General features: G+C 35.9%; 1 long non-coding RNA gene and 1 pseudogene across 1 annotated transcript in view; both read left to right on the forward strand.

Annotated features, from left to right (window-relative positions):
• LOC143638457 (uncharacterized) overlaps positions 1-17712 on the forward strand; it is an 83413-nt gene that overhangs the window by 53668 nt on the left and 12033 nt on the right. The gene's annotated exons all lie outside the window — the stretch shown is intronic.
• LOC143639238 (serine palmitoyltransferase small subunit A pseudogene) lies at positions 6033-6833 on the forward strand (annotated as a pseudogene).

Raw genomic sequence — 17712 nt, forward strand, 5'->3', positions numbered from 1 at the left:
GAAAACAGATTTAGAACATTTTTATTTTTGAAAAATATCTTTATTTTATTTATTTATATGTGGTGCTGAGGATTGAACCCAGGGATTCATACATGGTAGGCGAGTGCTCTACATCTGAGCCACAACCCCAGCCCAGATTTATAACATTTTAATAAGTTTAATATCCTTAACAAAATAATGATTGATATCAGTATGGAAGATAGAAAAACACAATATAAATATGTCTAAAAGTTATAAATAGAAAATTCAGAGAAAAAAACTGAAAATGGCTGCTACTGACATGTAATCAGAGTGTATCCACAAAGGTTGAATTTTAAAAAGATCTTACTATACCCTAAAATAATCTAAAATAGTTAAATGTCATTATAAAAGATCAGCAAGCAATGTAATTTCTTTGTTGGAAACTGACAAGATTATTGCCAATTCAACTGTGGAGAAAATGTGAAATATTAAAACATGTTTTTTTAAAAAAACAGTAACATATCAAAACATTGTAAGAGACTGGTAACTAAAGCAATATGATACTGACACAGAAATAAAAGAAAAATCAAAGGAACAGAATATTTTTAGAAATCTATGTGATATAAATACTTCTATATATGCACAAAGATATAGATTTAATTATGTCAGTATTTGTAATTGTAAAATAAAATGTAAATGACTCAAATATTTATCAAAAGGGACTGGTTAAATTACAGTAAAGTAAAATGATGGCATATTATGATATATATAGAATCTCTTTATAATTACATGATGAAAGCTCCATGACATACCATTAGTCACAAAAAGTAAATTATATATATATATAAAATAAGGTCCCATTTATGTGAAATTATCACCATTTATACACACACACACACACACACACACACACCATAATCACAATATGGTTAAGAGTGCTGGTGCCAGAGTAGATTTCCTGGGTTCAAGTCAAGTTTCTTACCTTTCTAAACATCTTTCTTATAAAATAAATATATCAGTGGGAACTACTCCATTGTCTTATTATTCATTCTTTTTTTTCAATGGAGGATGGTTTTATTGAGATAAGATAATCATTTAGAATTGCTACCAATAGCACTTTGTGATAATTCTTTGTGGAAAACCTGCAGTATGAAATAAGTTTTTTAAAATTGATTTTATTTTTTAACTACATGACAGCTGAATGCATTACAGTTCTTATTATACATATAGAGCACAATTTTTCATATCTCTGTTTGTATATAAATTATGTTCACACCAATTGATGTCTTCATACATGTACTTTGGATAATGATGTCCATCACATTCCACCATCATTGCTAACCCCTGTCCCCTCTCTTCCCCTCCCACCCCTCTGCCCTATCTAGAGTTCATCTATTCCTCCTGTGTTCCCCCTCCCCCACTAAAAGGCACAATCATACATTGCTGGTGACACTGCAAATTGGTGCAGCCAATATGGAAAGCAGTATGGAGATTCCTTGGAAAATTGGGAATGGAACCACCATTTGACCCAGCTATCCCTCTCCTCGGACCATACCCAAAGGACTTAAAAACAGCATGCTACAGGGACACAGCCACATTGATGTTTATAGCAACACAATTCACAATAGCTAAACTGTGGAACCAATATAGATGCCCTTCAGTAGATGAATGGATAAAAAAAGTTGCATAAACATACAATGGAATATTACTCAGCAATAAAACAGAATAAAATCATGGCATTTGCAGGTAAATGGATGGAGTTAGAGAAGATAATGCTAAGTGAAGTTAGCTAATCCCCCCAAAACAAATGCCAAATGTTTTCTCTGATATAAGGTGACTGACTTATTGTTCACTATTAGTGAGGAAACATGAAACATACTTAGCATAGTGTGTTGCACAAAGTAGGTGCTCCATAAAAGCTATTGATATTATAGAAGGAAGGGAGAGAGATAGATAGTGGTCTTTCCTTCTCTTGCTCTCCCCATCCCTTCCCTTCCTTCCCTTCATGTCCTTTCGCCTCCTCTCTTTTCTGTTATTCTAATTATGCATACTTGTACTGGGAATTGAACCCAGGGGAGCTTTGCCACTAAGCTGTATCTCCAGCCTTTTAAAATTGTTTATTTTGAGACGGGATCTTGCTAAGTTGCCCAGGTTGGACTAGGAGTTGTACTCCTGCCTCAGCCTCCTGACAAGCTAGGATTACAGTCATGCACCACTGCTTCTGGCTGAATTAGACATAGTTCTGTCAGTATTTCCATAGAAAAGAAGGATTAAAAAAAAAAACTTCCAGCTCTACCTGGCATTTAAGAACTCTAAGATCCCTTCAAATTGGTACCTGAATTAGTCCTGAGCCCTAAGCATGTGAAAAGTTTACCTTCTTGCTTGTTTCTTGCAAAAATCATGTCTAATTAAAATTCTTTAAGGCCCAGCACTCATATTTAAGCTCTTCAGGTCAGGCTTTTAGTCACCAAGGTTCATTGGTAAAATTAAGAAATTTATATTTAAATCTCTGTGCTACCCATACGCAATGCTCCCATCTCCCTTCTCCCCTCTCAGGTTCCTTCTTATTTTCACTGTGGGAGTTTAATTCCTGTACACATCACTGTAGCAATAAGCACCTGCACAGATTAGAAATGTGAGTCACTCACTGAAACTGATTATCAGTTAAGAGCATTTAGATGGAATCGTGAGGCTTTTGAGAAAAATAAATTAGATCTCACCAGAGAAAAGACGGTAACTAAACATCTCAATACTCAAATACAGTCCTTTATTTTCAATTTCATCTAGGGGACAGGGGAAACTCAAAAGTTGAGCATCATTCTCTTTTTTCCTCTTGCCTCTTGGGTGTTGAGGGCTTAGGTTTGTACACAATAATTAGACCTTTGACCACAAGGCAATGGATAGAAACACTGGATCCCTTTGAGATGGTCCTCTTCACCTTTTACCCACCCCTACCATGTTTGTAAACATACATGTGCAATTTTACTGTCATCAAGACCCCTGAAGAGACAATCTTAAGCTAATAAGCTTAGAATAGATGCCTTTGCTAAGACCTAGTGGTCCTTCTTTAGTCAATTTATTTCTTCATCCCGTATTTATTTATTTTATTAGAGCATCACAGGTATACATAATAGCTGGGTTCATTCCAACAAAATCATACATGCATGGAATCTGACCCATTCCATTTCAGTTCTTATTTCTCCCCCACCCCATTCTACTGATCCTCTCCTTGTTCATCCATTATCCTTGATTGGTGCTTTTCACATACATAGGTGAAATTTCCTGTGGTATATTTATATGTGTACATATGTGATTTTGTAAAATCCATCCTGCTAGTCCTCTCCTTTTTCATTCCTCCTCCCTCCCTCTTGATCTCCTTCTTCTACTTCACTGTTCTTTTCTATATCTTTATGATATCTTATCCTCCCCTTCTTTTCCTTATTTTTGATCTAGTTTCCACATATGAGAGAAAACATTTGACCCTTGATTTTCTCAGTCTGGCTTATTTCACTTAATATAATGGTCTCCATTTGTATCCATTTACTGGCAAATGCCATAATTTCATTCTTCTTTATGACATTCTTCTTAATGAGCTTTATGAGTAAAGCTCCATTATGTATATATGTACCACATTTTCTTAATCCATTCATCTATTGGTGACATCTGAGCTGGTTCCATAACTTGGCTATTGTCTTTCACCCTTTTAAATGACTATTTTTATATATCGTCTTCTGTCCTCAAATCTGGAACATTTTCTCCATCTCCACTCTCAGTTGATAACCTTATTTCCTAATGACCTGAAGAAACAGTTGCATACTTCTTCCATCACATCTACAAATCTATGAGGTCTATACCTATATATTTTCCCTCCCTACATGTTACCACAGATTAACTCTCTGTGCTTCAAGCAAAAGTCAAAAACCCACTTGTGCACAAGATTCCATTCCAAATCTTGTAATTATCTCCTTTTTCTCTTGTATAATCTCAATAGCATACAAATGGGCTTATTTCTCCTTTTCAAACAAACCTTCCTCTAAATCTCTCCATCATGATATTTCTGTTTTCTTCATAACAAGGCCCTTAAAATAACTGTATAATTTCATTTTGTTGGATATGGATTTCCAGTTTGGAGGAAGATTCCTGCAGGGACAAGTAGGGATTTGATTTTTTTAAAATGATGATTCCTTTGCCCCTTCCACTATGTGAAACCTATCCCTACATGATTCAGGGCACAATGCCTTCCCTTGACTTCATTCCTGCTGCAGATGAAACCAACTCTGCTGGGTGGGTCTTCAGGCCAATTTCTCGCATGCTTTCTCTGGGAGCAGAGTCAGGGAATAAAGGTTCCTCAGGTGTGATTTCTGGCTCATTGCTCTTGTATTCATTTTCCTTTTTCTCCCATAGTATTTTTCAGGGGTTCTAGGAAGAGATGATGATGATAATGATGGTGGCGGTGGTAGTGGCTGTCATTTACTAAGCAGTTGTGTGCCAAGCACACAGTTTTGAACATCATGAAAATTATTACATTTAAGGCTCATAACAAAATTATGAGGTGTGTAGTAACATTTTCTTCTTTAATAGACAAAGATTTTAAGGCACAAAAAGGTAGTGCCATAACAAGGTCACCCACATTGGAAGCCGTGGAGACAGATTTCTAACCCAAGTAGTTCAGTTCCAGAAACGACTGCACTATACAGTAAAATAGAGAAATAATGTGTTTTAATTCTCTGGACTTAGTGGAATTAGAGCTTAATAGTTCTATCCATATCAGCAAATGGTTAAATAATCAGGAATTTTGTGAGTAGGTTGTGAGTAGGAGAGTTCCATAGACTGTTTGAGAGTGTGAAGTCCTAAATCTCATTTCCTCAGTTTTGCTTTTATTGCCCTGGAAGAGATGCAATACTGGCTTGTTTTGGGAGGGAAGTGATGACTGATATTTGTATACTAAAACAGTGTCTGGCAGTTACATAGCAACTCCCATCCTTTGCACACTTTGTTGTCAGATATTTTACTTCTACAATTCTATAATCCCCACAGTGTAGTGATTTCATCTTTGATTGTAAATGTCTGTGGTATTTAAAATATTTTAAAATAGATATAGTTTACAGATTTATATCTGAAATGATGAATCTTAAAAATGCCTTATGTATTTACTCATATATTTATCATTTCTGGTGCTTCTTTTTCTTCCTGAACGTATAGATTTCTGTCTGGGAATATTTTCCTTTATCCATCCTAACGAATTTCTTTCAATATTTAATTTAGATAGTCTTACTGGAGGAAAAAATCATATTTTATATCTGAAATATTTTTATTTTGCATATATTTGAAGAACTCTTTGTTGTATATGGAATTCTAAGTTGGCAAAGATTTGTTTTTATCAGTTTAAAGATACCACAGTATTGTGTTCCAATCCATGATTTTTGGGGGTGGGTAGGTACCAGGGTTTGAACTCGGGAGCACTCAACCACTGAACCATATCCCCAGCCTTATTTTTGTATTTTGTTTAGAGACAGGGTCTCACTGAGTTGCTTAGGATCTCACTAAGTTGCTGAGACTAGATTTGAAGTCTTGATTCTCCTGCTTTAGCCTCCCAAGACGCTGGGATTGCAGGTGTGTGCTACGTGCCCAGCTCCAATTCCATGATTTTTGATATGAAATTGGTGGACTTATTATTGTCTCCATATATATAAGATTGTACATTTAAAGTGATGAAACAGAAACATCATCCAAGAATCTTATGCCCAGCCAAACTCTACTTCAACAGTGAAGTAGAGTTCACTGAAGGAGAAGATATACTTTCCCAGACAAATAAAAGATGAGGGAGTTCATCACCAGTAGCAAGCCTCACAAGAAATTCTGATGGTAGTTTTTCTAGTTGAAGCAAAAGAATAGTAAATAGCAACGGATAGCATAAGAATGTCAAATTGGAAACTGACTTTCATAACTATAGAATATTTTATGTAAGCTCCATAGTAACCACAAAAAATACCTAAGAAGTCTCCCTCTCACACACACAAAGGAAAATTAATCAAAGAATTTTAATACAAAAGATAAAACATAAAGGAGACAACAAGAGAGGAAAAGACAGACAAAATAATAAGAAGACTAACAGAAAACAACTAATAGAATGGCAATATTAAATCCTTCCTATCGATAATTACTTTAAATGTAAATTAAACTCTCTAATCAAAAACCAAGAGTAGAAGGATGGTTTTGAAAAAGGCACAAATATATTAAATCTATGGGAAACTTAATTTATATTTAAGGACACACATATATTCCATGCAAATTTTTACCAAAAGAGAGTAAAAGTGGTTATATTTATATCAGACAAAATACACTTTAGGTCAAAAGCTGTCATATGAGAAAGACATTTTACCAATGATAAAAGGATCAATTCACCAAGAAGGTATAAAATTATAAATATATACCCATTATTGGAGGACCTAAATATATAAAGGAATCACTGACAGAAAACTTGGGATCCTAGAAAGATCCTAGAAAGACTGATGTGTGGCTACATCACAGGAGGTGCATGGCAGGATGGCCTGGCACAGGCCTGGAAACAAATGTCTGGTTCTACTACCAGTACCTGCTGGTCACTGTGTTTTACATGCTGAAGCCCTGGGAGTGGACTGTATTCAATTCTATGCTTGTTTCAAGTGTGGGGATGGCACTATGTATACCAGATATGTCTTCATGCCTCAGCACATCATGACGATATTGCACTACTTTGAAATTTTACAATGACAAAGATGTAACCAAAATGTACAGGTTTCTTGGGAGAAGATCCATTTTATAAAGTTGGAATGAGACTTCATCAGGTGTCATAAGAAACTCTACTAGATGTCAACATAACTGACCTTATAAATACAAAGACTAAAATTCATAATTAGAACAGGAAAATCATCGTGATTCATATGTTGTGTTCTTTATTTTTAATTTTAAAAGATGTTCTTGTATAGAAATTTTTGTCTATTTTAACATTGTAGTTGTTTCTGCTTTGATATTAGTATTTTCTTAACCTTTGTGACTGTTTTATTATTAACCTATGAAAGTTTTTCTTAAAGTAACTTTGAGTATATTTTAATTGCCTTCTATTTTTAAAACCCAGAGTTATTAGTTGGGCCCTCCTGTTCTTGCTATTGTATGGCATATACATCTGGCTGGATGTATTTCCACTCTTGAACAAAGTTTTGTAAGAAACAATGCAAGATTTGGGGTAGGGGGTATATTTTATTGAAAACCTCTTACAAAATACTTATCTGTAAGCTTGAACTCAGAAATACAGTTTTAGCTATCTAGATTCATAACAGCTTTTGCTTTATAACTATTAAAATATTTCTTAGCAATGAAAAAGGAAAGATCCATAGCAGGTGCAGTGGTGCATGCCTGTAATCCCACCAATTTAGGAGGCTAAGGCAGGAGGATCCCAAGTTCAAAGCCAGCATTCATAATTTAGTGAGGCCCTAAGCATCTTAGCAAGGCCCTGTATCAAAATAAAAATTAAAAAGGGCTGAGGATGTGGCTCAGTGGTAAAAAAACAAAACAAAACAAACAAACAAACAAAAAACCCTGGGTTCAATCCCTGGTACAAAAGAAAAAAAAGATAAAGAAAAGATCTTGCTAAAATTAAGGAACATTTTTATAATTTTTATTGTTTAAATATTTATTTCTTATGTGGACCTATTTCTAGAATACTTTGGTGATGATTCTTGTGGCAACAAGTAGTTAAATAACACTATTAAGTAATTTGTATTTTCTTTAATAGAAGGTAAATCACTTTCTTCCAAAGGCCACTATTAACAGTATATGTACTTCCTTAAATTTAGTTCTCCTGAATGTACTATGCATTGCAAATGCATTTGCACATTGCAATAAGATGTGATGAAATTAATTGTTAAAAACCATAGCAGCAAAAATTGGTGCAGCTAATCTGGAAAGCAGTATGGAGATTCCTTGGAAAACTGGGAATGGAACCACCATTTGACCCAGCTATCCCTCTCCTCAGTCTATCCCCAAAGGACTTAAAAACAGCATACTACAGGGGCACAGCCACATCAATATTTATAGCAGCACAATCACAATAGCTAAACTGTGGAGCCAACCTAGATGCCCTTCAGTGGATGAATGGACAAAGAAACAATGGACTATTACTCAACAATAAAAGAGAATAAAATCATGACATTTGCAGGTAAATGGATGGCATTGGAGAAGATAATGCTAAGCGAAGTTAGCGCATCCCCCCAAAAACAAATGCCAATGTTTTCTCTGATATAAGGAGGCTGACTCATAGTGGGGTAAGGAGGGGGAGCATGGGAGGAATAGATGAATTCTAGATAGGGAAGAGGGGTGGGAGGGAAAGGGAGGGAGCAGGGGATTAGCAAGGATGGAGGAATGTGATGGACATCATTATACAAAGTACATGTATGAAGACTCGAATTGGGTATCAACATATATACAAACAGAGATATGAGAAATTGTGGTATTTATGTGTAATAAGAATTGTAATGCAAAAAAATCACAAAGTATATGTATAAAGACATGAATTGGTGTGAACATACTTTATATACAAAGATATGAAAAATTGTGCTCTATATGTGTAATAAGAATTGCAATGTATTCTGCTGTCATGTATTTAAAAAAATTAAAATCAATTAAAAACATAGCAGCAAAAAGAAGTATAAACTTGGTTAAAATCATTTTGTTATGGGTCTGAGGCATTCCAGGAAACTGAGGCAGTACAAAGGCCACCCCCCCAATCAAACCCTGATTCTTGGGATCAAATCAGAAAGATTTCAGACATGTTGCTTAGAGTAACTAGCATGAGTTTATTGAAGGGATGGGAAAGGGGATACTCTCTAGGGAGGGAGTGAGTTCATTCAGAAAGGAAAGGGACAGTGTGCCTCTCCAGTTTTATTGGGGATCCCAGAGAAGTTTCCAGAGAGTCCTGCCCAGGGCCACCTCATGACTGTTGACTGATGGCAGGGTGACATCAGACTTTCAAATCCCTACTATCATGACAGCTCTAGCTCACTTTGGACCATGCTGATAGGTTCCAATTGGATTCTTAACCATATATTCTTATAGATTTTATAGTTAGGAGGAATTATCCTTATCTCCTTGAGTTCCAGGATCTGGTTTGTTAAAAGCATCACAAAAATCTTATCCTTCACGGTAACTTGAATTCCTCTTATTGAAATTATTTTGGACCTGCATTTCTCTTGTAGATAACAGGTAGTTTGCTGAGGAATGTGATATAACCTGTCCACTTAAGGCAGTCAGGGCTGCAGATAAATTGCTTCTTAGAAAAGAAAGTGTGGGGAATCAGCACACTGGGCCGATTTTATAGAATTATTCTATAAAATATTCTATTATTCTTAACTTTATGTTTCTACCACTCATGTCTCTTTGTCCCCTGTCACTTTCACTCTTTGTATTGTTTTTTAAAGGTTTTATTCCTTAAATGTAAAATGACTAGCTAATTTTTTGATGCCAACTCATTAAATCCAAAGATAAAAATATATAAATAATACAAAAGAAAAGAAGGGAGAAATAGCAGTAAAATAGCAGAAGACTTCAGTACCTAATTTCAGTAATAGGCCAAAGAAAAGACTATCTAGACAAAAGAAAATAACCAGACAGAAGAACAATAAAGAAGTGGAGCACTTGAAAAAATATAAAACAGTGGACCTAACAGCCTAACAGATAAATACAGAACATTCCACCCAACAGAAACAGAAAACACATTCTTCTCAAATACAGATGGATGTTTGTCCAGGATAGGTCAAATGTTGGGTCACACAACAAGTCTTAACAAATATAAGAAGATTGAAATTATACCAAATATCTTTTCTGATCACAAGGGAGCAAAACTAGAAACCAGCAGCTAAAGGGAAAATGGAAAATTTATAAATACATAGAAATTAAACAACATGGTCATAAACAGCCATCCAATCAAGGGAGAAATAAAAATAATATCTTACATATGTGTGCACATGGGCACGTGCATACACACACACACACACACACACACACACACACACACACACACACTGAGAGAAAATATGGTGTACCAAAATTTCTGGGCTTTATTAAAAGGAAAGTTCATAGCAATAAATGCTTTTATGAAACAAGTAGAAAGATCTCAAATAAGCAAACTAACCTTACACATCAAGGAACTAGAAGAAAAACAAATTAAGTCCAAAATTGGGAGTAGGGAGGAAATAATAAAGATTAGAAGAGAAACAAAGAAAATAGAAAAAACCATAGGAAAAAAATCAACAAAAACAAGAGTTAGTTTTTCAGAAAGATAAAGCTAAACCTTTGGCTAAACTAGGAAAAGAGAAAATGATACAAAAATACAAAGAACGGCAGCAAGAAAGGAAATGACACACAATAGAACTAGAAGACTAAGTAAATAAAATCAGAAAAAAAGACATTATGACTCATGCCACAGAAATAAAAAGGATTTTAACAGATTACAATGTAATAGGGCAATAAACTTGATAACATAGGAGAAATGGATAAACATCTAGAAGCATACTGTTTACCAAAAAGGAATTATTAAGAAATAGAAAGTCTGACCTGAACTAAAGCTAGTATGGAGATTGAAGTAACAAACATCTCCCCAAAAGACAAGCCCATTAAGAGGATGACTTTACTGATGAATTGTACTGAGCATTGATTGCCAATATTTCTTTAAATTCTTCCAAAAAATTGGAAAATAGGGAGTACTTCCACACTAATTTTATGAGGCCAGCATTACCCTGATAGAAAAGCTGGACTAGAAAATTATAAGAAGGGCTGAGGATGTGGCTCAAGGGGTAGTATGCTCGCCTGGCATGCATGGGGCACTGGGTTCGATCCTCAGCACCACATAAAAATAAAATGAAGATGTTGTGTCCACCAAAAGCTAAAAAATAAATATTAAAAAATTCTCTCTCTCTCAAAAAAAGAAAATTAAAAGGAAAGAATATTATAGGCTAATTTTATAATGAACATAGATGCAAAAATCCTCAACAAAATTTTAGCAAACCAAATCCAACAACACCTTATATGAATCAGACACCATGACCAAGTAGAATTTATTCCTGGGATATAAGGATGGTTCAACATATAAAAACAAATTAATTTCATATACCACATTAACAGAATAAAGAATAAAAAATTACATGAATTTTTAAACAGATACCTAAAAAGCATTTGAAATAATTTAAAACTCATTCATGATAAAAACATAACAAACTAGCTAGAGAATATAATAAAGTTTGTATAGGAAGGCCCACAGGTAACATCATTCTCAATGGTGCAAAATGAGTTTCTCTTCTAACATTAGGAACAAGGCAAGGATGCCTACTTTCACTTCTATACAATACAATAGTGGAAGTCCTAGCTAGAGCAATCAGGCAAGAAAAGGTATTTAAATCAGAATGGGGAAAAATAAAATTGTTCCTCTCTGCAGATAACATGATCTTGTATATAGTTAAAATGCTGAAGTATCCATTAAAAATCTGTTAGAACTAATAAATCGAATAAAGTTGAAGATAATAAAATCACACACAAAATTAGGTTGCATTACTTTCTTTCTTTTTCTTTTTTGGTACTGGGGATTGAACCCAGGGATGTTTTACCCCAGAACTTTTGATCTTTCTGCTTCTCTAATCATTGGGATTATAGTCATACACTCACCAAGATGGGCTGTGTAAGTTGCATTTCTACAGAATAACAATGAACTCCATGTAAAGAAAATTAGTAAAACAGTCCCATTTACAATAGCACCAGAAAGAATAAAACATTTTAGAATAAACTTAACCAAAAAGGTAAAAACCTGTACATAGAAAACTACAAAATATTGATCAAAGAGATTAAACAAGACACAAGCAAATGGGAGACATCCTGTGTTTATGAATCAGATGAACTAATATTGTTTAAATGTATATACTACATAAAGCAATCTATAAATTCAGTGCAAACTTTATCAAAATCCAAATAGCATTTGTTATGCAAAACAAATTTGTTATGCAAAATACAGGAAAAAATCTAAAGTTCATATGGAACCACAAAAGACCACAAATAAGCTGCATCATACCTTAGAAGAACAAAGCCAGAGACATTATACTTCTTGAAATGTATGATGGGGAAAAGATAGTCTCTTCAACAAGTTGTGTTGGAAAAACAGGATATCCATATGCAAAAGAATGAAATCAGATAATTATTTTATACTGTTCGCAAAACCCAACTAAAATGGTATTGAATACTTAAAAGTAAGACCCCAAAGTATAAAATTCCTAAAAGTAAACACAGGGGAAAAGCTTCATGTCATTGATCATGGCAAAGATTTTATTGATATGACACTGACGGCACAGGCAAGAAAAATAAAATAACTAGGACTATTTCAAACTAAAAATTTTCTGCACATCAAAGGAAATTATCTACAAAGTGAAAAGGCAATTTATGTAATAAGAGAAAATATTTGCAAACCATATATCTGATATCCAAAAAATAATATGAAGAAATTCTAAAACTCAATAGGGAAAAAAAATGAACAACTTGGTTAAAATTGGGATAAGGACTTGAATTGATATTTCTCTAAAAATATATACAGGTCACTTACAGGTATATGAAAAAAAAAGTATCAGGAGAATCCAAGTCAAAGCCACAATGAAGACTCATCTCAGACCTGTCCAGATGGATATTACCAAAAATACAAAAGACAATAAGTGTTGACAAGGATGTGGAGAAATTGGGACCCTTGTAGACAATTAGTGGGAACAGAAAATGGCTCAGTTGCTATGAAATATGGTTTGGAGGTTCCTTAAAAATTAAAAATAGAATGACCATATGATTCAGTATTCTTACTCTGGTATTTACTCAAAAGAATTGAAATCAGCAGTGTATCGTTGAAGTGAAAAGACTGAGCATTTTGCATGTTTTAATTTACTAACATTAGACCTTAGTGTGTATATTGAAGCATATGTATGCATATATCCAGGCTTAAGGATATCAGCATTTGTCAGAACTGTGCCTTATTTAGGTATAGTTCTACAGATACCAAGAAGGAAAAGATAAGGGCTGCAGCCCCAAGGGCTTTTTGGTGTATCCATTAGATTATTATTATGAAATGTATGTGAGCAATGTAATTTAGATATATCTTCTCTTAAAGAAATAATGTTTTATAAGAATGACAAAATCATTTACTTTTTAAAAGTACAGGGAATATTTTGACAATGTCAATGACTCTATTTTTCCACTAACATTTGACTTGTATACATTTGTAGAAAATAAATTTTGTGTTATCCCCCGACACAAAAGAAGAATTGAAATCAGGATTTCAAAGAGATACCAACACTTGTATAGTCAGTGCAGCATGATTTGCAGTAGCCAAGATGTGGCAATGACCTAAATGCCTATCAAAAGGTGAATTGTGTAAACCAAATGTGGAATACCATTCAACTTTTTCAAAAAAGTAAATTCTGCAATGGGGACAAACATGCAAGAACTATTAGGATGTCAAGCTAAATGAAATAAGTCAGTCAGAGAAAAATGAATACTTCAAGATTGCTCTTAAATAGTGAAGTTCCTGGTATTAAGAAATACAATGGTGGTTTCCTGGGGCTGCAGGGAGGGGAAAAGGGGTTACAAATCAATGGTCAAGGAGGATGAATGAGCACTGGAGATCTGTTGAACATTGTACCTATAGTCAACTATAATATACTTCACACTTTAAAGATTGTTTAGAAGGTGAATTTCATGGTCTTGTTCTTATCATAATAGTATATTTTCATAAATAACACAAACAAAATCAATAAGTGGATTTTTTTTTTACAAGATATCAATATTGGCAATGCTCTGGCAAGAGTGAGGAAGAAAAAGAGAAGAAAGAATTCATTAATATAAATTATAAAATGTATATCCTGGACATTAAAAAGTGATATCAGATGTTAACAGCTTGTTCTTTTGTAGATATAATTTATGAACTTGAAGGAGCTTTCCTTTATTCCTGATTATTATTATTTTTTAAAAATATATTTATTTTTTAGGTGTAGATAGACACAACACAATGCCTTTATTTTTTTTTTTATGTGGTGCTGAGGATCAAACCCGGGTCCTGCCCGTGCAAGGTGAGCACTCTACCGCTGAGCCACAATCCCAGCCCTATTCCTGATTATTTTTTGAAAATGTTTTTTAGTTGGTAGATGGACACAATCCCTTTATTTATTTATTTACTTTTATATGATGCTGAGAATCAAACCCAGGGCCTCACATATGCTAGGCAAGTGCTCTGCCACTGAGCCACAACCCCAGCCCTATTCCTAATTATTGTAAAGAGTTTTTATCATGAATGAAAGTTGGGTGCTGGATTTTGTCAAACGCTTTTTCTGCCTTGATTGATATGATCATATTGTTTTCCTCTTTAGCCTATTAATGTGCTGAATAACATTAATTGATTTTCTTAATATTTGTTTTTTAGTTATAGTTTGACACAATACCTTTATTTTATTTATTTTTATGTGGTGCTGAGGCTCAAACCCAGGGCCTTACACGTGCTAGGTGAGCGCTCTACTGCTGAGCCACAACCCCAGCCCCATTAACTGATTTTTTAAGGATGTTCTGTTTACAACAGGTCATAGCATAAAGTTCTTTGGCCATGGTGTATAATTCTTTTTATATTGTTGTGTTTGGCTTGTTAGTATTTTATTGAGCATGTTTATATCTATAATCATGGGAAAAGTTGCTCTAGATATTCATTTATTTGTAATATCCTTATATGGCTTTAATATTAGGGTATCCTGGTCTCATAGAATGAATTAGGAAGTATTCCATATCTGTCCACTTTCTGGAAATTACTGGAAAATGGATATCATTTATTCCCTAAGGGATTAATCAAATTTACCAGAGAAATAATCCAGGCTCAGAGCTTTCCTTTTTGAAAGACTTTTATTTATTAGGATTAGATATTGATAATGATTATTATTAAGAAATATGTCAGGTCCACCTCCTCCCCAAGCCTCAAGCAGTCCGGGAATGGAGCCAGATCTCTGAAGCTCCAAGGCTTGTAGGTCCTCTTGATGCACAAACAGTGCATGAACTGGAATAAGGTCCCTTTGTGCTACCAGTCTTTCTCCCAGCTGTGCTGTGCTGGGCTGTGACAGTAAGAGGCCTTGAAAAACAGGGCCAGTCCTTCCAGGTATCTCAGGGACAGCATAAACACTCCTACCTCAGGGTTCCCAGCTCTGTATAAAGTTGCATAGCTTCTTCTTGAGGTGGAGAACGGGGAAAGTCCTTCTGTAGCCAAGTTATAAATCTCCCTGCCCTGTGCCTCTGGATATCTATCTTGATGAGGATTGATTCCTCATTTAGACACACTGATTTAGCACAAGGCCACTTAGGTCCCATTGTTTCTGTCCAGTCCCAGGTCTAGGGACACATTTCCTCCAGCCCATAATCTCATAGAGACACATAAAATATTTGAAATCCCATTAATAAAATACAAAATACACAGATACAGAATATTGGTACAAGCAGAGAGGAAAAACAACTATTTCACCTCATGACCACAGATAATTAAGATATTTCCCCTTCTCCACATCATGAAACATTCCTTGAAAATATAATTGTTACTTCCACATCGTTGCCTCACTGTTTATTACTTTTACATTCCTTAATTTCTGAGATAGAACAAATTGTATTTGGCCAATTGTGTGGAAACATGCTTATCGACTCACTTAAAGCTTTCAATCTTCATGATGTATGTCGCAGAGAGGGTTTTCATTCACAGTAATGTTGTGTGGACTCCTGCTGTGGTTTTGAATGCATTTATACTTTTTAAGGTGTTAAGGTTCTGGGCTATAATTTTGTTATTTTCTTTGAATGCAGAATGTGACCTGTGCCCACTTTTGCATGTTTGGTATTACAAACATGTCGATGCCCTCAGTTAAGGTTATTGGACATTTTTAAAGAATGTGTTTCCTGTTGTGGGAAAGAGTGATCCAGTAGCATCTGTTTTGAGTAGTATGGCAGTTGTCAAACTCAGGGCAAACAAATGCTCATGCATTCAAACCCGAATTAAAAGAAAGATGAAAGGGGCTTGGGTTGTGGCTCAGCAGTAGAGCACTTGCCTTGCACGTGCAAGACCCTGGGTTCAAGTCTCAGCACCACATAAAAAGAAATAAGTGAAATAACGGTATTGTGTCCAACTACAACTAAAAAATAAACGTTTTTTTTTTTTTAAAAAAGAAAGATAAAAAGATTGAATCACCTTAGGGCCATGTTGACCATCGTTTCTCTGAATGTTCAGAAAGCAGCATGCATGGTAATCTTCTTTGAAGCAATCTCTGTCCCTGAACCATCTGAAATTACTTTTCTTTGATTACTCTATCACATACTAACATTGCCCTCTATCTCAGGATGCTGCAAGAGTTTTCCCTGACAAACTGATCACTGTATCCTATACAGACAAACCAGGGTCATGATCTCCTCACACACTCAGCTTCTCTGTAATAATGCCCACTGGTACCCTGTGAACCCACAGAAGATGTTGGCTTTCAACTGCAATTTCCCAGCAAAGGCATAGATGTAAAATAGATTTGCAGAGTTTCCTCCAGTGAGAAGGGAGGGGCTTATTTTCCTTTAAGATGATCTCCCAGCTCCTGCCTTTGTGTGGTCACCCCCCAACACCCTGCAGAATGGAAGAACTTCTGTGGGTCTCACTCTTGCAAGAGGTGGAGCAGATCCCCTGATGTGTGCAGGACAGGTTGCTCCCCAGCTCCCTCCAACCAGCCAGGAGAGAAAGGTCCAGCCTGAGGCAGGGGTCTGTTCTTCACACAGGGAGTCAAAACACTGGGGATGCCTCTAGGGGGAGCCAAAGTTCCCCCAAGCCCTGCTTAACAGAAAACTGAAGGCCCTAGGACAAGGGCAGACTGTCACACATGACAACATGGGAACAGAGAGACCTATGTCAGATGGTGGGTCAGGATTTTAAAGGGAGAGTGGCACCTTCATTCATGCGTCCACATTTAGGAACATATTATCAGTGTCCTGCACTGACCATGCGGATCTCTGCCTCACTTGTGAAATAGAGGGAAAGTATATCCTTTCCTTCAACATGGCTTTTCACAGACCATGACCCCCCAAGAGGAAGGACCCAAGTGGGAGATTCTTTCCTGCTTGTGAAGGGTGAGGTTGTTGAGCTGCACTGAGTGCAAAGAGAGGGAAGGCAGCTCCAGTACTGTTCCAGGGGACTTCCCTGACCACCCACGCCCACACACAGGGCCACTCCCTTCCTGTAGGCTCCTTGTGGATCTATAATCCTGGTTGGGCAGCCTGATCATGGGGTCTCCAGAATAGTTGCACTGTGAGCTCAAGGGGAACAGTGCTGCCCACCAGTAGGGGGAGAGCCTGGATCCTGAAAGGACTTCCAGAAGGAGGCTTTATCCTGAGCAAAAGGAGGGGGACAAGAAGGGAAGGATGGGGACTTTCCTCAAGGAGAAGCAATAGGCAGATTGTCAGTCACTTGTCCCTAAACATGTATTTTTAAAACCCACCTTGGGATAACCTGGAATAGATAAATATCTCTGTGTCCAAGTTCTTGGTCCACATGCCCTTTGCCTGGTCTATAGGAAAAGCCAGAAGAACCACTGTGTCATCCCAGAGGGGACTGTGTGTCCCTGGGCAGGCTGCTTGTCCTCCTGGCTTCATGTCTTCGTGAAATGGGGAGCTCCATCCTGGTCTCAAAGGGAGGCAGAT

The sequence above is a fragment of the Callospermophilus lateralis genome, chromosome X, assembly GCF_048772815.1.
Source record: "Callospermophilus lateralis isolate mCalLat2 chromosome X, mCalLat2.hap1, whole genome shotgun sequence".
Taxonomy (NCBI): Eukaryota; Metazoa; Chordata; class Mammalia; order Rodentia; family Sciuridae; genus Callospermophilus; species Callospermophilus lateralis.